This window comes from Crocuta crocuta, unplaced genomic scaffold (assembly GCF_008692635.1).
Source record: "Crocuta crocuta isolate KB4526 unplaced genomic scaffold, BGI_CrCroc_1.0 scaffold134, whole genome shotgun sequence".
Lineage (NCBI taxonomy): Eukaryota > Metazoa > Chordata > Mammalia > Carnivora > Hyaenidae > Crocuta > Crocuta crocuta.
Genome location: NW_027530183.1, coordinates 918,807 through 942,784, shown reverse-complemented (window position 1 = coordinate 942,784; position 23,978 = coordinate 918,807). Strand labels below are relative to the sequence as shown.

Here is a 23,978-nt window from a genome sequence, read left to right as displayed (position 1 = left end):
TTTGCTGTCCTTGACCTGCACCAGACTCAAGCCCTTGCTCTTGTATCCAAAACATTGTCAGTTAGTTTAGTAAAACATCCTGTCAAAACTCGTCTGCCTGATTTAACAGCACTGACCAAATACTTTATTGAATATAATTTCACAGAACACATATAATGGAGGGCTGTTGTTTTGGAAATAAATTGCAAAGCAAGTTTATTTAGAAGAGCTTATATTTTACTATTTTGAAATTACTAAATTCCAACAGTAACTCGAACAATCTTTCACCTCTCACCAAATAAGTGAGAACAAACTGTAGGTAAAAATTAGATACAGAATTAGCAATATTTCTGCTTTTAATGATCTTTTTCTTTTTATACATCCCTTTTTATTTTTGGCAGCTTTGCAGTTTTTTGACAGCTATTTTCACTTAATATTTATCCTGTGTTGCCACAGAATTCTCATACATTATTACCTAATATCAAGTTGATAGGCCAAAATTTAATTAATCATTTCCTATTGCTAAATATCGAGTATTTGTGTGTGGGGGTGTCTACAATAAATAACTCTGCAATGAATATAGATATTTTTTCTTTTAAATAATCCTTAGGAATATTCCCTCAGAGTGAGATTATTCCATCAAAGGATACTAAGATTTATATAACTTTTGGAACACATGGTAAAAGTGATTTCTAAAATGTTTATCCATTTATATATATATATATCACCAGTATAAATAATTACCTTATTTTTCATTTTGCACACTTACTGGATATAGCATGTTTTCAAATTTTTAATTTCCAATTTTAATTTTTCCATTTATTTGTTTTCTAATTTTTCCTGACATGTGCTCAATTTTTTTCTTTTCAATATTATGTCTTTTCCTGAAAATATTTCATTAGCTTTTTCCTTTTTATTTCAGTTATGATATATTTTATTATAAAGAAGATAGCTAATACATAGAAGGATCTATCTTTTCCTTTGTGGTATCTTTTCTCCCCGCCTTTTTATCAAGATTGTAAATGAGACCACTTTCCTCCAAGGTCTTTGTTAATTAGTTCATATAATTCTTCCTGGCAGCCAAGCTGTGGGTAATGTGCCTATTTAGTTATTAATCTACTGGCTTTGCGGGGAAGGCATGTGATAAAAATTATCTTTAATAATTCTCATTAACTTTGAAAACACTTGCTACAAATAAACTATTATTTACTGTCTTAGCTAATTTTGTTGGGAGTAACTAAAAATAAAACTTGCCAATAATTGGAAGTACAGCAAATTTCACTACAGTGTGCTCAGCTCTGTGAATTGTAGACAATATTTTTCTCCTTCAACTTCTTTTAATATCCAACTCCAAATATCAAGGAACCAATTTTCTGAAGAATTGTTTTTCTCCCAACATAACAAAACTATCATTGCTTTACAGAACACATAATTTGTCTTAACCAAACAGCTAATTTCCAATGCTAGTTTCTAATTGGTTATTTAAAATGTTAACATTTGCTTTCAAGTCGGTTTGCTCTATTTTCAAAAGACTGCTTGCAGCCACGTGATTTGTGACTTCTTTCTTTGGATAGACACATCGGGTCTTAGAACATTCCAACATACGGATCAAAGAATGCTATTCTTTCCTTATGTAAGAATTTGAGAAGATGAAATGCTATCATCGGGTTTATAAATATGAAACATATCTACCATACCACTCAGAACCCAGGAAATATTTTATACAGAAAGAGATTTACTACAATTTGTTGAGTGTTCACAACAACCCTCCGGACGACAGTATTAATCTCTCAGGCTTAGTATACTCACTCGAATAGACTAAAATAGATTGATATTTGCCTTCTTCACATATTTCAGATGTAATTTCCTTCCTTTTGGTCTTCCTCCATAACATCTAGTGATCTCCAGATAGAAAACTAAGAGAACATGAACATGTGTATGGAAGAGACATTTCCTAAAGCTCACTTCAGATCAATACAACAGAAAGCACACCACAACTTCATGGAAAGGCGTGACAGAGTCATTGCATTTGTCATTAGTGCCCCTGCCCTTTACCTATTAGGACCACTTCCTGTTTCACATTAGGCACCCCCCTGATTTTTTCTAAGCCCTATACCCATGGGCTGGTGTTTATTGTCATGGTCATTATAAGCCATTATTATTTATTCCTAGAGTGCAAATGAGCCTTTTCCCTTTTAATTTGTCTCTGGAAAAGCACCCCAAGGGAATGACAATTTGCAGAAAATGGCCACATGATTTTTTTTGGCTAAATGAATTTAATATGGGGCATTGTAAGGGACAGGCTAAAGGGACTGGAGTCTTATGATGTGATACTCCTAGATGACAGAATCTCAGGGTCAGATACGTTGAGAGTCTTCTACTCAAGTCACCCTAGTCTCTGGAGACTGCTGTAAGAAAAAGGAAAGCTCTAGCAAGGAAAACAGGGTATCAGCCTGTGGGAAAGGCTAGAAATAGGAAAATGGGATGGCATAAATTAACAGAGAAGTGCCAAGCTTTTGGGCAGCAATTTCAACATATTATACTCAGGAAATCCTTATAAAAATGCACTCCTTTGTAAGCCTCTTTTGAGGTTTGTTCCTTTGGTAATGTAGCAAAATTGTTGGTGAAGTGAGAGTGTTAAAAAACAAGGTGATCCACAGCTTAGTAGAAATACCGAACCTCCTAAAACCTCATAGAAAGGGTACAGGGTTAAGGGTGACATGACAGATGTTTCATGCTGGTAATTTTGCTTGATGATGAAATAGCTTCTTTTTGTTTTGTGAGTGGGACCTTCATCTGCCAAACTGCTGAGTCTTACAAAATGGCAGTATTCCAATATTTTCCTTCAAAAGCTGAAATCACTCTATTTTTCCATGAGGAAGTCCTCTCTTAAAAGTTGGATTTTCATATTAAAGTAGCAATCAGTAATGTCTGCACTATTCTCGGTAGTCTTTTGATTAAAAATTCTGGATACATTAGAAATATGTTATTGCTTTTTAGGTTTTATTAGGAAATTCAAGGAGAAGCTGGAACACTGTCTCTTTAGCAGTTACATGTTTGGTCTCCCATGACTGTGACTAATAATATATCCTTAAGTTAGAGCATCTTCTTCCAGGAAAATGGTTTAGGAAATATACAGCCATAACATGTGATTCTTTTTTGGCTGTTCTTCCCATTGCAGTGTTTTAGGATTATCACTAATCTTTGCCTGTGACCCAACACTGTGCCACTTCAGGCAATTGAGCATAACAAAATCTAGACACATTCTTCTTATTGAAAAAGGATCTCATCCTGCTTTGTTTCACAGCTTTCATGTGAAAATCTCTTCATTTCTCCTTGGCTTCGTTAGCTTTCGAAATTAATATCCAGTCCCTAAGTACAGCAGGGCTAGGTTTCTGTTCTGCCAATTACCATGATCTGAATCTTTTCACGCTTCTTCTCATACATCATTAAAGTATGTTCCCAAATCTACCTTCAAATAACCACTTTATAACTCCTTTTAAAATTTTCTTCTTTATTCCCTGTTTGTGGAGTTAATTAAGTCTTTATCTACCTTTGGACTGCTGATTTCTGCTGATCTTGAAAGGCCCAGCTCATGTACAATTCCTATGGTCTTATCTTTAACTACCCTAGTCATAGGTGATTAAATTCTTTTCACTAGATGTGTTTTGAACACATACTATGTATGAGGTGTTAGACTGGTAAGTTTCTGATAGCAGGTTTCATGGAGGAGATATTCATTTAGGAGATGCTTTCAAGGATAAGTAGAATGTGACATGCAGATTTTTTCTGAACAGGCTTTACGGTGGAGGTAACAGAGCAAAGTCACATAAGTGAGAAAGTCTATAACATATTATATTAGAATAGTCAATAAGCCAAACAAAGTAGGGTACAGGACTTGTGAAGGGGAATAATGAGTAAAATTGCTGGAATGGTAGGTCTAAGCTAGGTCATGGAGAGAGATATACACACACACATACGGATATGCATATATATATATATATTTTAAAGCAATCTCAAACTTACACAGTTATTAAAAAGTGGCAAGTTTAAGACAAAGAACTCTTAATTTCTTCAACCATTTGAGACTAACTTGTTCAACTAATGTCTCATTAAGCTGTGTACTTTAGTATGTATTTCATATAAACAAAGACATTCCCCTACACAACCATCCAATATCCAAATGTGAAACAACTATTCAAATATGAAAATGAATAAAACATTTATCTCATCCCTATACTTCATTCAACTTTCTCCAGTTTCTTTTTCAGTAATATCCTATAAAGTGCAATCTCAAACAACTCCAACATTGTGTTCCTAGTGTGTTGCTACATTTTCTTTATAAAATTCATTTCTTTTTCTTGTAGGAATTCTCTCCTAATGACTTTTCTTGAAGACCATGTGGTTTTGACTAGACAACAAAGTGAGGACAATTCTGAGTGCTGTCTCTGCTCCAAAGCCAGATGAAACCTTTTTGGGGAGGCTGTGCAGGTGGGTTCTCGGTCAGCTCCTCTAGTCCTCTGGATGAATCCATGTATCTGAACCTTCATGATGACAACACAGAAAATTCTCTGCCCCACATTTTGACCATCTGTACCCAAGGTTTGACATTTTAAGCCACCCAGCTAATAATTTCTATTTTACTAGATTTGTAGAATAAATATAGAATCATGAAATTATGCTAGAGAAAAGACTATAGAAGAATGTTCTTTATTACCTTCGCTTCCCTGCGTCAGGGTTGCCACAGGCCTAGCATGATTTAATTTTAGTTTTGACTTAATTGATCTGTGTTCTGCCCACAGGAAGGTGCTTACCTGACAGCACAGAATTTTGATCCTCTTTCCACTCTGGTCTCTACGTTCACAGTAGAGTCTCACTAGGGCCTTTGTCAGGAACAAGTCATCCTGCATCTTTTGGTGGGACTTCGGATCATTCAGATTTCTATTTCAGTTAAGGAAATGCTTTTGTCTTGCTAGTAATAAATCTTTAGACCAGAAAATGCTTTTCATTTGATTTTTAAGACAACTTCTTGGAAAATGAAAATAATGCTCATCATGATATAAAATTTGAACTGTCTTAAACCATTCGCGTACTAATTGTATCAAGCTAAGAACATTTCAAAGCTGCGTCTCTATGTTGTGGTTACACTTGGCTATGACGTTTCTATTATATTATTTTTCATGATTTTATATCTTTCCTTACTTTCATCTGATGCTCATGGAAAATGTACCTGGAAGCATCACAGATTTCAGAGCGGAATTTTATTAGAGTCTGTGGCTCTCTCTTCTCAATGCCTCATTAGTGAAGAGGTGGCCTTTTTGAAGCTGGCTGCCAAGCATCCTGCTGATTTTATTCCCCACTAGTATGGTTGGATCTTGACAAGGGCAGGAAGGAAAAGAAAGAAAAGCTATCCATGACCCAAAGGCCTGTGACTTTGGGGGAAAAATGTTCCCAATGGGACTGTCATGACTAAATTTCAAAATTTGTAAGCATATTTAAATAACATTGGATTCACCTTTCAAAACACATCATTATTTTTAAAATACAGATGTGAAACATAAGCTTCTACGTATGTTTACAAAATGTATAACAACCAATATAGATAAGGATAAGAATATTGCCATTTTATCTGTCTTCTAAGGGGAAAGGATGCTTACCTGGGGTTTACTTTTTTTTTAAATTTTTTAAATGTTTTTATTTATTTCTGAGAGGAAACGAGAGAGACAAGTGTGAGCAGAGGAGAGTCAGAGAGAGAGGGAGATATAGAGTCCAAAACAGGCTCCAGGCTCTGAGCTAGCTGTCAGCACAGAGCCCGACGCTGTCTGAACCCAGGAACCGTGAAATCATGACCTGAGCTGAAGTCGGATGCTTAACCTACCGAGCCACCCAAGGTGCCCTTTAACTGGGGTTTGTAAAAAGAAATTTAAGGAGCAGAATTTCCAGTGTAGTTATCCAATCTCTTCTTTCAAGGGGATGCCCTTCCATCTTCCCAAACAAGTATTCCCATTCTTTGACATTTACAAGTAGAATATTTGGTCATAGCAATAGTAAAATATGTTTCTTATTTTCCCTTGTTAAAAGGAAATGTGTCACCTATTGTACTAGTTCTGGATGAAGCTTACAGATTTACAGGCAATTCCTGATAACAGTGTTAACAAAAAATTCCATGGCTACTTAGTAGTGAGCTTAAGGTTTGACCTTATGATGCATACTAAATATTCCTACTGAAGTATTTTGACATCTTTATTGTTTTAGTCATACATTAGTTTTTTTAGTTATACTAAAAAAAAGTAAGTTACACCTTAAACAGAGTAAAACCCACTAAAGCAGACATTGCTATTATTGGAATTCTAGTTTGATCACTGAATTCTTTTCCTTCACATCACTAAATATAGCAAAAGTATGAGGTGCCTTATATAGCATAAAACATGGCTTCTAATCCATCAGAGGATCACCATGTAGTTTATAAATGGAATCTCTAAGAGGTGAATGAGCAGTCCTTCTATGTACGATTTGATGTGCCTATAGTTTAACATTTAAGTACAGCAAGTTAAACCTTCTTGAAGCCAGAGTTCCCTTTGCTATCAAGTAAAGATGATAATAACTAATGTATTTGCTTCAGTGATTCATACTGATGATCATGTGAGAAATGCTTATAAAATTAACTTATAAATGGTGAAGCATTATATGTATGTGCATGATAGTTATTACTATTACCTAGATTTATAATTACTTAATGTCTCCTTTTTTTCTGTAAAAACATTGGCATTGTACAAAACTAATGATTTCATATCTGTGAATTAAGTTAGCCATAAATTCCCCACGGTCCTTCCGTTTCTGGCTCACGGTCCAGCCGGGATGACCACTAGTAAGAATGAGACATGGGACGCCCGGGTGGCTTAGTCGGTTAAGCGTCCGACTTTCGCTTAGGTCATGATCTCGCGGTTCGTGGGTTCGAGCCCCGCGTCGGGCTGTGTGCTGACTGCCAGCTCAGAGCCTGGAGTCTGTTTCAGTCTGTGACTCCCTCTCTCTCTGACCCTCCCCTACTCACGCTGTCTCTCTCTCTCTCTCTCTCTCTGTCCTAGAAACAAATAAAACATTAAAAAAAAAAAAAGAATGGGACATGGTAGGTGCTGAGATGTAGGGCATACAGGTACTGGAACAGCAGGGCAGCTGAGGGGCAGCTCCTTCGTTCTTCATCTTTCACAAAGCAATGTGAACTTTTGTTAAGAAAATATGTGGGACATAAAACTTTCTCTTCGAAGAGTCATTTTTATTCTAGGGAAATCCTATGCACATTATATTATCCCATTTCTCTTTACTTTCTTCATTTTAAAGAATATCTTCAAAGGAATTTTAAGGAACCTAAATAGATTTTGAAATTTCCTTTTAAAACCTTAAACCTTATTCATAGCTCTCTTAACAACTACTTTTAAGACTTTTCTAGTTTTAAAGCTATTCAATGAGAAAGACACCTAAAAGAACCACATTTGGAAGATATGAACATATATTTCTTGTGTGAGAGGGAAAACTTTCCCTTGATTCTCTTAGGGTCTCTGGCCTGGGTCTGAAAATTAAACTGACAAAGGTAAGTTTACAGGAGGAAAGCATACACATTGACTTCATGTAAGTTTCATGTGACACTGAAGCCTCCATAGGGAAGTACAGACCCAAAGAAAAAGTTAAACTTGAGAATTTTTATGCTGGGTTTGATGATGAGTGGATAGTCCTATAAAAATATGACAGATCGAAGAGTATGAGCTAAGTGTAGTAAATTAGGGGAAACTTAACAGGGGCTGTTTGTTTAGATTCGCCGTGGTGTTCCTTTGTCTTCTGAGATAAGAATGTTCCTTTCCTCCAGGTATGGGGGGACCTCTCACATGAGGGTTTTATGACCTATTTCTGAGGAGAAGGGCAGAAGGAAGGTCAGAGTGACCTTTTTGCTTCTATTATTTTCTTACATTTCTTCAGCTTATAATGTTTGATATTGCAAGGTGCCCTATTTGGGGGTAGCTTGTCCTAAGCCCCATCACACTATTGGTAGAAGCAAAGAATTAAAGACTGAACACGTACCTCCTGATTCAATCTTTAAGAACATCAATCCCATTCCTACCCTATTTTACTTCTCTCTTCGGAGCATTTCTCAGTCCTGTTAGAGGTGGGAGGGTATGGGAAGCATGAGGGAAATACACAGCATACTGTGGGCCTCAAGGGCCTTAGTTTTAGTATTTGTAGAGATGGATATTAGCACTGTAAAACAGAGGACCATGGAAAGTATGTAATAATGTATTTAACTGAATATAACCAAGTGGGAATTTATATCTTACAGGCAATTAGTGTTACAACAGCTATCTATATAGGAATTTATGTTGACCTAAATTATAAAATAATTAAAACTCATTTTTGCTATCTGTCCCATGTAAATATTTTGCATACTTACTTTTCCTGTTCTGCCCCTGCTCCTAACTTTTACTTAGATCTTCTAATGACCAGAATGAAACATGCTAAAATTCCAACATGGTTATCAATGCTTTGTTCTTGTCTCCTCCTCTTCCTGATGCTCCTCCTTTTTGGTGAAAGGGTTTTTTGTTTTTGTGTTTTTCCATTTTATAACCTCAAATTTGGCTAATAGGAAACTGAAACTTTTACACATTGAAGTTAACTCACAAATTTTAATAAAGTGATAGTTCTGGATCTTTCCAAAACCATTCAGTGGAATATAAAACGGCTACTGCTGAGATTTTGTTTTCATTAAATCTTCCCTGAAGTTGCTTATATTGTACTGCCGAATAAAATTGTCCACTGTGTAATAAAGGCAAGGTAATATGCACAAAATTACAAGCTTGTAATTACAATTTTTAAGTCAGACAAGGAAAAAAATTTTCCTGAACTTGTAATGAATGTATATCACTATACTTCATGTTCTGTTCCCTTCCTCTTTTACGCGGGTACCTCCAGAGAATTTTTCAGATTCTTGCTTTTCCTTTCTTTTTCTACTGTAAAACAACATACCCTGTTTTTGAAGAGACTTCTTGAAGGTAATTTTAAACCTATTGCTTCCAAGGGGGCAGTGAGGCATTGGTGCTTTCTCTATTCAGTTTATCTTTTGTTTACAGGTTTATGGGAAATGAGATTATCACCATTTTCAATTCTCTCTATATTGTAGTTTCCTAGGAGACCAATAGAAATCCATTACTAATTTAGTAATGGTGAATGGAAAGGTTGAACTGAACTAAAAGTTGAGAGAAACCAAGCAGTTTCTAGGTCATTCTTGAATTTATTCATTAGGAAGTAAAATGTCTAAATTCTAAATTTTAATATGTTTGTATGCAATATTAATCTCACAATGAAAAACTGCTTTCTGGGATTGTTATGAATTACTCAAAATTCCCTTTTTAATTAACTTACATTATATAATTTTCTGAATGGTAACAATCATAGAATGTTTTTATAGGAGAGTAAAAGAGATAGCCTTACCTCCTCTGCTCATTTATATTATGTAATTATTTACTTGGGAAGAAGATCATGAACCTTCTGGACTAGGATTTATCAGTCTATAAGGATTTTCCAAAAAATGCCTCCTCTAACTTTGGGAAGAGTGCAGTTTGTATCAAAGAATTAGAATCTTGTCAGGTACTTTTATGTTTTCTAATTTTATTATATAGTTGACTGAATTATGTCATAAATGCTGTGATCACAAATTCTGTAAATCTCTTAATGCCTTGACCACTAATTATTTCATGTATAGTGTATGCCTTAGGATTCTACCATGATTAAAATTCTGTGGGCTTGTGTGTGTGTATATGTGTGTGTGTGTGTGTGTGTGTGTGTGTGTTGTTGTTGTTGAAAGAGTAATGATTAGGCGCTATAAAATCTTATTAATATGAGGTGAATCCAACTAGCATAAAAATGACCAAAAAAATCATTATACTTTAGTCACTTATTTTAGGAATAAAACAATAGCATAGTTTCCAAGCATAATAAGGGCAGGGAGCATATCTGCCTTATATACATTTGTTCTCAAAGTTTTGGAATAGTACCTGGCATATGGAAAGGGCTGAGAATATTTTTGCTGAATGAATGGATGGGAAGGATTTTTACTCAAAATGTCATTACTAGATTTCTATATGTTTTATAACTGGAAGCCTTTCCCCCTATATTGACTGAAACAGAGCCAAATACCATGCAAACACATATATCTTCCAGCAGGAAAATAAAATACTACAAAGACTTTTTGAATACAAAGATTTCTGTCTAAAGGACTATTAAGCATTATAACCTGGTAAAGATTGTGTTAACTTTAGTGTTCAAAATATTAAAGGAATGAATTATTTGCTTTAAAATGACTAATGTCTATGAAATAATTGAATATAATATTTCAATGGTCACCATCAGCTTTTTGCATATTATTTTCTTAGGAAATATTGAGTCTGTGCATAAAAACATGTGTGTAGGTCTTAATAGCATTTGGTTAGAAACATCAGGGCTGATGTTTTAGATTTGTTTGGTCATATGGTTTAATCAGCATTAATCTCTTCCTTTTCAGTTAGTATTTTTGAGAAAAGGATTTTAGAAATTAATTAAAATGGATTTGTGTTTGAACTATGAGAGCAATATTAGGAAAATTTTATGGGAAAAATACCACAAAATTTAGCCAGAGGACCTAGCTTTCCAGGACACTTTACACTGCCTTGTTAATGAATGACCCATTGAGATTTAATTTATACCAGCTCTGCTATACTGTAATAAGATTTATACTAGCTCTGCTATACTGTAATAAGCAGTTATCATGTCTCTAAAGCATGAAGTTAATGAAATAATGCCTATTTGGAGTTGGCTATTACATGCACAGAGATAGTTTTTCTGGTTTAAAGTTAACTAACATGAAAGACAACTTGACATTTTAAATGACATGAGAAGAAAATGAGAATGATATGTCACCATGAGGCAGACAATGCAAATATAGTTATCAAAGAAAAGTGGAACAAATATAAAGCACAAACACTTCAAATTATGCTAACTTTGAGAAAATAAACATCTTTTCAGGAATTTTTAAACCAAATAATTTCAGCTAAGTGACCTATTCTTCACCAAAGTTTAGCCTACTTCTTTATTTATATTGTATATGTAATGCTTGATACTATATCATTAGTTTAGAAAACTGGCAGGAAATCTATTAAAATTAAGGAAGCACATATATGGAAATAATGTTTAGCTGTATAAGAACACTTCTCAGTATAGCCTTTTATATCTGCATCTTTGAAGAGGGCTTAAAGTGTCCTTGGAAATGCTGAGATTGAGAAACCATCACAAGAAGTTTTATTTTTATGAGTCATTTATTATGGGGCTGATAGATTCTTCCTAATAAAGAGTTGAGAGCAAAGCTTGCTAAGCCTCTGGATTCTGGATCATCTCAGTTTTCACTTGGAGTTAGAAGACTTTAAAAACGTTTCAAGGTGGGCATAGGAGCACGTGTACCCCAATGTTCATAGCAGCACTCTCCACAATAGCTAAAACATGGAAAGAGCCTAAGTGTCCATCAACAGATGAATGGATCAAGAAGATGTGGTTTCTCTATACCATGGAATACTACATGGCAATGAGAAACAATGAAATCCGGCCATGTGTAGCAACATGGATGGACCTTGAGGGTGTTATGCTGAGCGAAATAAGTCAGGCAGAGAAGGACAAATATCATATGTTTGCACGTATAGGAGGATTAGGAGGAAATTGACGGAGGAACAAGGGGGAGAAGAAGGGCGGAAATGGTGGGGGAAAGGGAGAGAGGCAAACCATGAGAGACTCTTGAATGCTGACAAAAACTGAGGACTGATGGATGTGGGGGGGAGGGGGGATGGGCATGGAGGAGGACACTTGTGGGGATGAGCACTGAGTGTTATGTGGAAACTAATTTGACAATAAACTATTTGTAAAAAACAAAAAAAACAAAAAAACGTTTCAAGGTATTCTATAAAAGAAAGTTAAAACTAAAGGTGAAATTCCTTTGGGATGCCCTGAGAGTTGTGAACTTTCATAATGGTGGACAAATAAGCCACCTGGAACCAATGTTAGAATCGGATTCTAGGCCCCACTCAGTCAGTCCTATCTGGTGCAGGAATCAGTATACCAGGTGACTCTGATGCAGGTGGTCTTAACACTACTCCTTAAGAAACACTGACCCAGGAGCAAGACTAAAGAAGTCAGAGTAACTTGAACACTATCCAACAGTGATCAAAATGTATACAGTTTGTGATGGAAATAAAGCTCTCCTCCAAATTCCTCTGCTCCCTCTCCAAGCAACAGGATAAAGAAAACACAGTGATGGCCAAGAAAGGGAAACAGAAGCAGTTAATGAGACTGAAGGACTTCGTTTGGAACTGAAGCTCACACCAGTTGAAGGGAAAGAATGTCAAACACTATGAATTAACAGAAAAACTAAGTAATCCACTGCAGGTGAATTTGGGATTCAATAATAAATATTAGGTGAATAAATCTTTAAAGTTTTTATCCTGTTGTGTAATGGTGTCAGGTTTGATATAGCTTGGAAGAAATTTACCCTTGAAAGCATTTAAATGATACTATTCTTTGTTTGTGTTGGGAAAATATACTTATTATTTTTAGAGACAGAGAGAGAGCGAGAGCACGGGGAATGGGAGGGGAATGGGAGGGGCAGAGAAAGAGAAAGAATCTCAAGCGGGCTCCCTATTATCAGCACAGAGTCCCACTCAGGGTTCCATCCAATGAACCATGAGATCATGACCTGAGCCAAAATGAAGAGTCAGATATTTAACTCTCCAAGCTACCCAGTCGCCCCCACAACAAATTTTTAAGTTACCTGCATATTATGGGTCAAATACATGCTTTGGGATAGTTTCATCCCATATGCTTTTAAATGTTGGCTTGTCTTTTATTTTTTCAATGCAGTTTTTACTTTGGAATAGTTTTAGATTTTCATAAAAGTTGCAAAGATAGCATGGAGAGTCCCATAAACCTTTAACCTAGTTTCTCCTATCATTAACATCTTACACTACCAGGGCATATTTGTCAAAACTAAGAAACCAATGCTGGTGCATTACTATTAATTTGAACTGCACAATTTCACTGGTTCTTCCATCAATGTCTGTTTCTGATCCAGAACTCAATTCGGATAAAATACCATATAGTACTTTGCGGTCGGGTTTCCTTTAGTCTTCTCTGGTCTTGTGATAGCTTCTTAGTCTTTCCTTGTTTTTCATGACTTTTATGGTTTTAAGGAGTATTGGTTAGGTATTTTATAGAATATCCCTGAATTTGGGTTTGTCTAATGTTTTTCTTGGGACTGGAGTGAGGTCATGAATTTTGGGGAAGAATACCACATGATGAAATGCCATTCTCATCATATCATATCCTATCAGGGCATACATGCTATTAACATGATTTTTCACCAATGATTTTAACATTGATCATCTGGTCAAGATAACGCTTGTCACATTTTTCCATGGTGAAGTTATTTTTCCTTTTCTGCATTCTAGTCTATGATAGCAAGTAGCTAAGTCCATCCCACATTCAAAGGATAGGGGAATTAAACTCCATTTTCTAAAGGGGAGAGTATCTATATAAATTATGAGAAATTCTTAATTAAGAGAGATTTGTGTCATTTCCTCCATTTGTTTACATCCATATAGGCTCATAGATCTTTATTTTGTACTTTAGATTATAATCCAATACTACATTAATTTTTTTGTCAAATTTTTCTAGTTTTGATCATTGTGATCTTTCAGGTTGGCTCCTTTGTTCCTTTAACACCAACCCCACCCCCACTTTTTAATACTTCATTTCTTCCTGGCACTGCAAAATGTCACGGGTTTACCTTGTGTTTGTCTGCCCCATCCATGCAATCAATTGGCTTTGATTTTTAACCTTATAAAAGCAGTGAGTAAATGCATTTGATTTCCTGTATATAATACCTTGTGCAATATCATGAATGCTTTTGGTGATACTGACTGTACAGGCCAAGAACAAAACAGCATTTTACTAGGTACGTTACACTGGACAAAATGTATTGAATGCTCATATCTGGCCTGAAGACATTGTTTGGAAAGTGATAAAAGAGACACTTTAGGTTGGATTGCACACTTTCCTTTTCACTTCCTGTCATTATGTGGAAATGGTTTGGAGAGGACACTGTGGGGAAGGGCGGTGGTTAAACTACTTACCATACACAAAATCAGACATGACCTTAGTCTTTGTTTTATTCAACAACTTGTTTCCATGGTAAACAACACTGGGCCCAGACTCAAAACAGCTGGGAACTATCTTCAGAAAAAAATAAAAATAAAAAAGAGAATAATTTATTGCTTTTTTCTTTCTCTTCCCCTCATCTTCCATTATTACTTGATTAGCATGTATTAAAATCTCTGGTACTTCCATTATTTCAGCCAACAGATAAGTGGAATCATCCTCTTACATCCATCTTCTCAGTGTCCTTATGTTTCTCACCATTGTCATATCCAAAACAAGTAGAGACTAGTCTCAGGTTCTTTCTACCTTCTGGTACAGCTGGAAATCAAGTCAGTGGCTGACTTTGCCTCCTTTGTCCCTTAACACTGGGGAGATGTACTGCCCAACAGGTAGTGACTGCATAGTGCAGGTTTGTGGGGTCAGCATCTACTTAAAAAGTACCTTCCTAGCCACAGTCACTGAGCCACTGTTCAGAACTCAGGTCCCCCTCACCCCCCAGTCCCCTAGCTTCTGCATGCCCCTGCCAGTCTGCTTCAGCTGCTGCCTTCCACAGGCCCTTTCCACCAAGGAAAAAGAATCGTATCATATGTCCGCCATCCAGAACCTACACTTTTTGGACTCTTTTGCTTATGCAAATAAGGTGATGAACTGCTTCCTGTTGGCACCGAGGATAATATCCATATAAAAATTCAAAAGAGAAACAGCAGGAAGACCCATATTACTGTCCAAGGAATTGCTGATGATTATGATAAAAGGAAACTGGTGAAGGTGTTTAAGAAGAAATGTGCCTGTAATTGAATATCCAGAATATGGAGAAGTAACTCCTCAACAGGGTGACCAGAGCAAGAGTGTATGCCAGTAGTGTATGCCAGTTCCTCCTAGAGATTGAACTGGCTAAGGATGATCAGCTGAAGGTTCATGGGTTTTAAGTCCTTTGGGCTCACTGAAGCTTAAGGGAGGATTTCCTTGCAATGAATAGAATTTCCCATCTGTCCCTTGTCACACGTATTTTTGTTTGTTTGTTTTGTTTTGTTTCACTTTTTCCCACAAATTTAAAAGCCTCACAGCTTGTATAATATAACCATTTAGGGTCTTTTTTTTAAACTAGGAATAGTATAACTCCTTCATGCAATAAACTGAAAAGAGCCATGCAATCAATCAATCAATCAATAAATCAATAAAAAAATAGTACCTTCCTATAATGGTTTTATCTAAGGAAAATAGGGAGTTATTGCCCCCAATAGGTATTAGGAAAAACAAGCAAATGAACAAGTGAGATAAAAATACCTCTGCACATCAAAGGAAACCATAAACAGAATGAAAGGCAAGAATGGTAAAAAATATTTGCAAGTCATATACCTAATAAGGGGTCAGTCTGCAAAATTTAAAAAGCACTTGTACAACTCAATAGCAAAAAAACAATCCAATAAAAAATGTTCAGAGGAACTGAATGGCCATTATTCCAAAGAAGACTGGCAAATGACCAAGAGGTACATGAAAAGTTACTCAACATCACTAAGCATCAAGGAGCGGTAAATCAAACCAAAATGAGATGTCACCTCACACCTGTTAGAATGACTCTCATCAAAAAGAAAAGGTATAACAAGTGTTGATGAGGATAGGAAGTAAAGGGAAACCTTGTGTGCTGTTGGTGGGAACGTAAATTGGTGCAGCCACTATGGAAAACAGTATGGAGGTTCCTCAAAAAATTAAAAATAGAAATACCATATGGTCCAGCAATTCCACTTATGGGTATATGTCTGAGGGAAATGAAATCACTACCTTGAAGAGATAGCTACATCCCAATGTTCATTGCAGTGTTATTTACAATAGCCAAGACATAGAAACAACTATATATATGTAGTTATATATATATTTCCTATCTGTGTATAAAAAACACAAANATATTTATAATAAGAAAATATTATTCAGCCATAAAAATGAAGGAAATTCTGCTATTTATGACAACATGGAGTGACCTTGAGGGCATTATGCTAAATGAAATAAGTCAGAGAGAGGAAGATATATACTGTATACGTGAAATCTAAAAATGAGGAACTCATAGAAAAAGAGAACAGACTGGTGGTTGCCAGGGGTGGAAGAAATGGGTGGAGGTGATCAAAAAGTACAAATTTCTAGCTCTAATATAAAGAAATCTTGGATATAATGTCCAGCGTGATAACTATAGTGAACAATATTGTATTATATATTTGAAAGTTCCTAAGAGAGTAGACCTTAAAATTTCTCACCACAAGAAAAACAAATTGTAACTATGTGAGGTGATCAATTTTAACTAACTGTATTTTGGTAATCATTTCAGAATATATCCACATGTCCAATCATTATGTTGTACATCTTAAAGTAATACAATGTCATTTCAATTATATCTCCATAAAACCGGAAAAAAACCACTGTGTTTTCCCTAAATTATCTTATAACAAATAACGAAAAGTGGTCTCAAAGTCGACTTGAAAACCCACTTGACTTATACTTGAATCCTCACAATGATTAGTTGGTGGATTCACATGTGTAGAAAGACATACCACTGTCAAAATATATTAATGAAACTAAGGTGGTTCTGGAGCCACCTGAAATAGATCTCTTGGATCATTTATTTAATCTCAATACACAACACTTGAGGTTTGCAGATACTTTCTCCCTGAAGATTTTGTTTTCCCTAATATTCTTTCAGTTATCCTGATTGTGTTTTGGATAAAGACATAATTAGGTGGTTGTACTAGATTGCAAGGTTTGTTTCAAAGTTTTGGCAACCACCAACACAAAAACCAGATTGTCATCACTATGGCAGTAGTAGAAATTACTACTAGTAGAAACTCATAGTTTTCGGTACCTAGAAAAATGGACTATGATTTTTTGGTCTCAAATGTCATTGTGGAGATGTGTCAGCAAAAAGGTAAGAAAACCAATGCACTGATTATTCCTTCAGACAAGTGATTTTCAAACTTGGTGGTACATTAAGAATCACCTGGGAAACCATGAAAAAAATAATGGTGACTGAGTTATACTATCTTGATGGGTCCAGGCATTTGCATCTTTTAAGACTTCCTAGGTTATTACAATGTGTATCCAATGTCATAGAACAGTAATTGTCAAATTTTAGTGAACATTTAAAATATCTGGATAATTTGTGAATCCTTGGGACCAATGCTAGTACTCCTATTTATCGAACAGGTGTGGCATCCAGTAATCTACACTTTGTAAAGTAAGTCCTCAGACGCTTTGGTTCTTTGCATAATACTTTAATCTTAACTGCCATAACTTTTTTAAAAATTTATTTATTTATTTATTTGAGAGTGAATTGTGGAGGGGCAGAGAGTGATGGAGAGAATCCCAAGCAGGCTTCTCACTGTCAGCACAGAATCTAACACCTAGCTCAATCATGAATCCTGAGATCATGACCTGAGCTGAAATCAAGAGTTGGCCACTTACCTGACTGAGACACCCAGGCATCCCTTCACTGCTATAACTTCTTGTGATACCAGTTAAGGGTGTGTCAGCAGCCAAGCCCCTAGACTTTCACTCTACCTAGAGCCGGACAAAACTCAATGGAAATGTTTGGTTTTTTTCTGAGCTCTGAGGCCTCCTTATTTCATTATGCCTTCCTTTTCAGCTAGATAACTCATTCTTTAACATTCAGCTTATATGTTATCTGCTCTTGAAATATCTGTTCTTGCAAACTCCATCTCGGCCCTTATGTCCATATGCAATTGTCTCACTGTTTTATAAACCTTAGTATTCTTATCTGTCTTCCATAAAACACTAAATTCTTTCAGATGGCCAACTGTGATTTGTTGATTTCTGTGGTTCTAGTGTGTGCTTCAATTGCTAATAACTGGGTGCCCCCCAAATTCCAAGTCTAATAGGCAAAACATTATACCATTAAATATTCTATCTCAGTGATAAATGCAATATGCCATGGAAATACAGATATTTTTGTTCATCTGTGGATTTAATTTATTCATGACTTTTTTTCCTTCTCTATAATTAGCATGAATAATTCAGAGGAGGCTATATTCTGTCTAGCTGTGAATACGAAGTTCACATGCAGTTGACTCAATTTTCCAAGCTATTGGAGAGGAACAAAAGCAGATAATCCAAAAATTGCTTACATTTGTGTGTGAAATACATTTTGGCATTTCCTTTGGAATAAGTGTGACCAATGCTCTAGGAATTCCCAATATTTCATGCAAAAGACTCAAGCCACATCTGTAAGACCTGATTATCCAAAAAGATAAGCCAAAAAGATCCTTCCTGTACAGTTTCTTCCACACACCGTTCATATGGTCTACTCTCCTGAGGACTCCTCTGGAAGTAAAAGGAAGTTATTTAATGAAATAAGAAGAAACCAGAAAGGGATTGGCATTTGTGATGTGTGTGTTTTAATCTTGGACTCCTCCGCCTCAAATGTAGTAGTCTCCTATTATTTCCACACATACAAGGATATTCTGTTTATGTCAATAAAAGAGTTAATCAAGCAAAATAGGTTATGATATCTTTAAGATCTTAAATGCAAGCTAAAATAATAACAAATTTCTGGGGGTAATAGAGTGGATTTATATTTTTCCCCACAAATATTTAAGCACTTGCAGAGAAACATTTTTCCCCAAGAAAGACTCTTAGGTGCTTCTACAAATTAGATAATTCAACTTTACTCAAATAGGTACTTTCAGTAAAAAACAAACAAACAAACAAAAAAACACTGCAAGTTTACAAAATCCAGATTAGAATGTTATCATATTTCTTATTAGAAGCATAAAAATATGTTCATGTATTAACCTGGTGGATTGTTTTTACTATAGTCTTCTCTCTTTATGTGGTAGTGATGTATTTGTCAATATTGATAAAGTTTACAAAGCAAATATCCTCAATAAATCTTTGATTTTTGTTATGGGCTTGATCACTTAGGCCTCCAGCATTCCCTCTACCCCTTCTCCATTGAGGAAAGACTTGGGGATCTGACATTATGTTCTCCCTCTGACTGGTGATTGGTTCTGGGAATTGGATTTGTCCAATTGATCCACTCAGAGGACAGCCCAGAACCTTTAGTCCACAACTGGGATGGTGTGCATTCTCCTTTTGCACTAGAAGGAAAAACATCCATTATTTCAGTTGCAGCTGGCAACTACCCTGTGACCACAAGAGGAGTCAGTCTTAGGATAAAGATTCTTGGTGAAATCATTTGGTCATCAAATCAGGCATACTGAAGCCTGCCCTCCTCTAGACTTTGTAGGTGTGTTAACTAATAAATCATCTATTGCGTACAATGATTTTAGTTATAATACCTGTTATTTGCAACTGAAAAAGCTCTTAACAGATATGAACACCTATGACTTATTTGCTTATTTGTCAGATGGGAGATAAGCAAAGTAGTTGTTCTAACATGGGACAGAAAAAAATAACAACCCCACAATAAAGTATAAAAGGATTTATCTCTGTGGTATAATATGTTTGAACCAGGCCTTAAAAATTGAGAATTGATAGAATTAGATAATGTGACACAAAACTTGAGTGGCCTACTAGGAAGTAATGTTTCTTCATAATCTTCTTATGTTTGCTTTACACTCCATCTAAAACATTTGGTCACACAGGGCTGCCTGGGTGGCTCAGTTGGTTGGGCATTCAACTCTTGATTTCAGCTCAGGTCGTGATCCTGGGGTCATGGAATCAAACCCTGTGTTGGGCTCTGTGCTGAACATGGAGCCTCCTTGAGATTCTCTCCCTCTTTTTCTCTCCCTCTCTCCCTCTTTCTATCCCCCTATGCCTTGGCTCCTCTACCCCACTTATATGTGTATTCTCTCCATAATAAAATAAAATAAAATTAAATTAAATTAAAATAATAATTTAGTTACATAATACAGACGTGACGGTACCTTTAAGATGATCTAGCCCAATCCTTTCATTTTATAAATGAAGAAACTATAGCTCAGTGAAGTTGAATGAGATGGATAAGAGCTGAGACAAATGTTTTTGTCTCTTGACCTCTGATGAGCCCTCTAACCACTGCTGTGTGCTGTCTACAAAAAACAAACAAAAATTAAAAAGCAAATAACTGAGTGAGGTAGGTTGCCTTATTGTTATCAATCATTTCCTCTTCTGTAAGAGAATTATATTTCATTGCCATTGCCACTGCCATTTGAGTTTTAGTGCCTCCCAGCATGTTCTACTCTATCAGCAGCCTTGACCAGGTGACTTGCTGAGGTACCTATGAGTAGATGCGGCAGAATCATGGTATGCAATTATGTGGAGCAGCTTGCTCTTATGCTATCTTAACAAGTCTCAGATGGTGATTATTTTATCATGGGTCCTGAAATGAGAATACCCACTGAATAGTGCCTAAGCCTGGAGTAGAAATATAGTTAAATTTAACATTAATGGGCAAGAAACATTTAGGGTAGTAACTCATTGAAACTTGGAGCTGTTGTTACTTGGGCAAAGTGAACTAATACTATGAGAATCAGGAGCCGGTATACTGGGTGTTGTAGAATGAGAAAAGAGGGAAGTCCTGTACATGTAAAACACATTCCTTGCTTTTCACTGGCTGTATAAAGAACCGAATACTAGTCAGTCTCTTTCATGTCACTAACATCTTCCAAAACCTAACCTATTCCATTATTTTTGCTTATTGTGAGGAAGGAGAAGAAATAGCAAAACACAAGATACAGATAAATAATACCTATACCAATATGATATCTTAAGTCCACTCTGTGGTAGGACATAGTTTACTTTATTACATATTTTTTAACATGTCTCATACTTGACTGTGAGCTTCTAGCAATAGGTACTGTTTCAGGCACTAAACTAATAGAGATTTAGAGAGACACAGTTACCTTAAAGAGGTCAGAGTTGATTGTCTCATTCTTGTTTAGGTATTGGGACATGTAGTAGAGTATCATGGTTTATGAGGGAGAGACACAGAGACAGAGACAGAGACACACAGAGAGAAATACATTTGTCTGGAAGAGCCAGGAAGTCTCCAAGAGAGTATGATATGCAATCCAAATGCTAAAGAATGAAAAGGAGTTGTCAAGACAGGCTGAAGGGAAACGGATAAGCAAAGAGAGTGAATCATCAAGTATTACCTCATGGCTAAAGCATAGGACAAATGTGAGGTGACAGAGAGTAGAAGACATGGGTTCAGCCATGACAGGCTATTTATCACATTGAGGGCCTGGCCTCTATTCTGTGTATAATAAAACATCACTGAAGAAATATAATCCAAGTAGTGACATGGTCAGAATTTAGTTTTGCAAGTATCTCTTTTTGTGAGAACGAAGAAAAGAAAATCTGGCAACACTGGCAAGAAGACTTTTAAAAGTTTCTGTATTAATGTGGACAAGAAATGCTAAGATCCTGCATTAAAATCAGTGGCTGTGGGATATGAGTATTTAAAGTTTTTTTTAAAAGTTTATACACTTTGCTGAATTTCGTGAAGATTGAGATAGGAGTCACTTTCCCTAGGTAGGTAGGTACATAGAAAGTTATATTAAATATCTCAATGGGGGGGGGGCGGAAAGAGAGAGAAACAGCCTAATTTTGGACTCAAGACTAAGAAAGAATACCATTTATTAGCTCTCTGGTCTTAATCATTATTCTTTTCCAAGTCTCAGTTTCTGCAACCATAAAATGCATATAATAAAGTAACTTTCTTACTGTGTTATGGTGAAAATGAAATGAGATGGGGCATAAAAGTATTTTAACATTGATTCTGAGTCATAATAGGGGATTTATAATTTTTTGGATGTGTCTTTAGGTTCCTTATCCTTATTCATTCTGTAACATCTGCTGGGATAGAAAATATGCGAGATTTGGGGTGAAATAAGGTGGGGGGAGACAAATTCAACTTGTAAATCTAGAATTTGATTTTCCTGTAAGCTTTTCAGATAAAAGAACCTAGCAGATTGTTGGCAATTCAAGGAGGTATCTCGTAGGTGATTCGTAATTCAAGTCTGAGGCTAAGAAGAACCAACGGGGGAAGGCAGGTTATGTTAAAATTGATGCCATAGTTGCAAATGATATCGCCAGAGAGAATGTTTAGAAGTAAGAAGAGAAGAGGGGCAAAGAGTCAAAATAGGAGGCTGAGGAGCAGCTTGACAGTGGGTGAGTAATCAGCATAATTTTCTATAAAGCGTGGAAGATGTTTTTAAAAGAAGGGATTTAATTATAAATACTCCAGAAAGAAGGATGTAATATACTGAAAAAATAAATATAAAAAAGATAACTTACATGACAGAAGCTAGATGTATTGAGTGTGAATTAAAAGGGATTAAACAGCGAATAATAATTTAATGTAATTTTTTTTAGGACCCTCAAGTGTGAGGGGAAGAAGACTGCAGATTCCCAGCTGCTTGCTCAGTCTGAACTCTGTCCTTACTGAGTAACAGAACCCTTGTTTATTTTTGGTCACAGTAATCTGCCCAGTTTAAAATCACATTTCCAAACCTCTCTACAATTAGGTGGCTAATAAGATACAATCACAAGTTGGTGGGTGGGGCTTCCAGGACAACTCTTAAAGGCTGCCCCAGCTGGGAGCCATACTGTTCTCCCTCTCCTCTTCCCCTTTCTGCCTTCTGGAAATGGGATGGAATGGCTGAGGTCAGCGTATCCATCTTGGGATCTTGAAATAAAGGTGAGAAAAATCTCAGGTACTTCAGCACAAATATTCTTGAACCGATGTCATTAGTGTTTATTTCTGTTTTGTAAGAAGAATATGTATTTTAAGTCCCTGTTATTGGAATTGTTTTTAGCAGCTGCATGCAGTTATAAATTGGCAAAGTGTGTTAGCTTGGTGACATGAGATTAAATGAAGGAAAAAATATATATATTAATACATGTAAGAATATGTGTGTATATATACATTTAAGAACAATGGCTTATATGGTTTAGAACCTTCTTGAGGTTATTATTTATTTTATTTTACTATTCTTCCCTCAGTAGGGAATGCTGACACATCAGGAGCTATACTTAACAAATTACACCCAGTAACCTCATTTACACCGGCGCCTGATTGAAATAATTTTGAGCAGATGCTCTAATGGCATAAACTCTAGGGAAACTGAGGAGTGGAGTGTCCAGTCAACATATGAACAGATGCTTCTCATCACTGGCATCAGGGAAAGGCAAATTAAAATCACAATGAGACATCTTTGCACACTCACTAGAAGGGCTAACCTGGAAAAGACCGACAATGCCATGTGTTGGAGAGGATGTGGGCAACTCGAAACTGGACATCTTGTAAAATATATGACTCAGAAAAAAAGTGTGGCCAATTCTTCTAATGTTAAACTACACATACCATACGACCCAGCAATCCTATTCTTGTGTATTTAACTGACAGAAATGAAAGTATATGGGGGCTCCTGGGGGCTCCTTTGTGGCTTGTTTAGTTAAGGGTCTGACTCTTGAGTTTGGCTCAGGTCATGACCTCATTCGTGAGTTCAAGCCCTGCATTGGGCTCTGTGCTAAAAGCATGGAACCTCCTTGGGATTCTCTCTCCCTTCTCTCTTTGCCCCACCCCTGCTTACTCAATCTCTCTCTCAAAACAAATAAAATAAATATTTAGAAAAAAAAAGGAAAGCATATGTTTACACAAACAATTGTACAGAAATTTTTATGGCAGCTTTATTTATAATAGCCCCAAACTAGAAATAATGCCTCAAGTGACAGGATACAGGAGCCGGTCAGCAGATAACAAACTGTCACATCGTACATGAAATACTACCCCCCAGTCAGTGGCTGAACACAGAGGAGATCTGGATTCA

The 23,978-nt window shown here is 36.1% G+C and overlaps 1 long non-coding RNA gene and 1 pseudogene across 1 annotated transcript in view; both read left to right on the top strand.

Annotated features, from left to right (window-relative positions):
• Positions 1-23,978, top strand: part of LOC144232305 (uncharacterized) — a 110,098-nt gene that overhangs the window by 27,745 nt on the left and 58,375 nt on the right. The window contains exon 2 of the long non-coding RNA XR_013335361.1: positions 4,347-4,470. This is a non-coding gene — a long non-coding RNA (uncharacterized LOC144232305). The remainder of the gene's footprint in view (positions 1-4,346; positions 4,471-23,978) is intronic.
• On the top strand, positions 14,786-15,128 carry LOC144232288 (eukaryotic translation initiation factor 1 pseudogene; annotated as a pseudogene).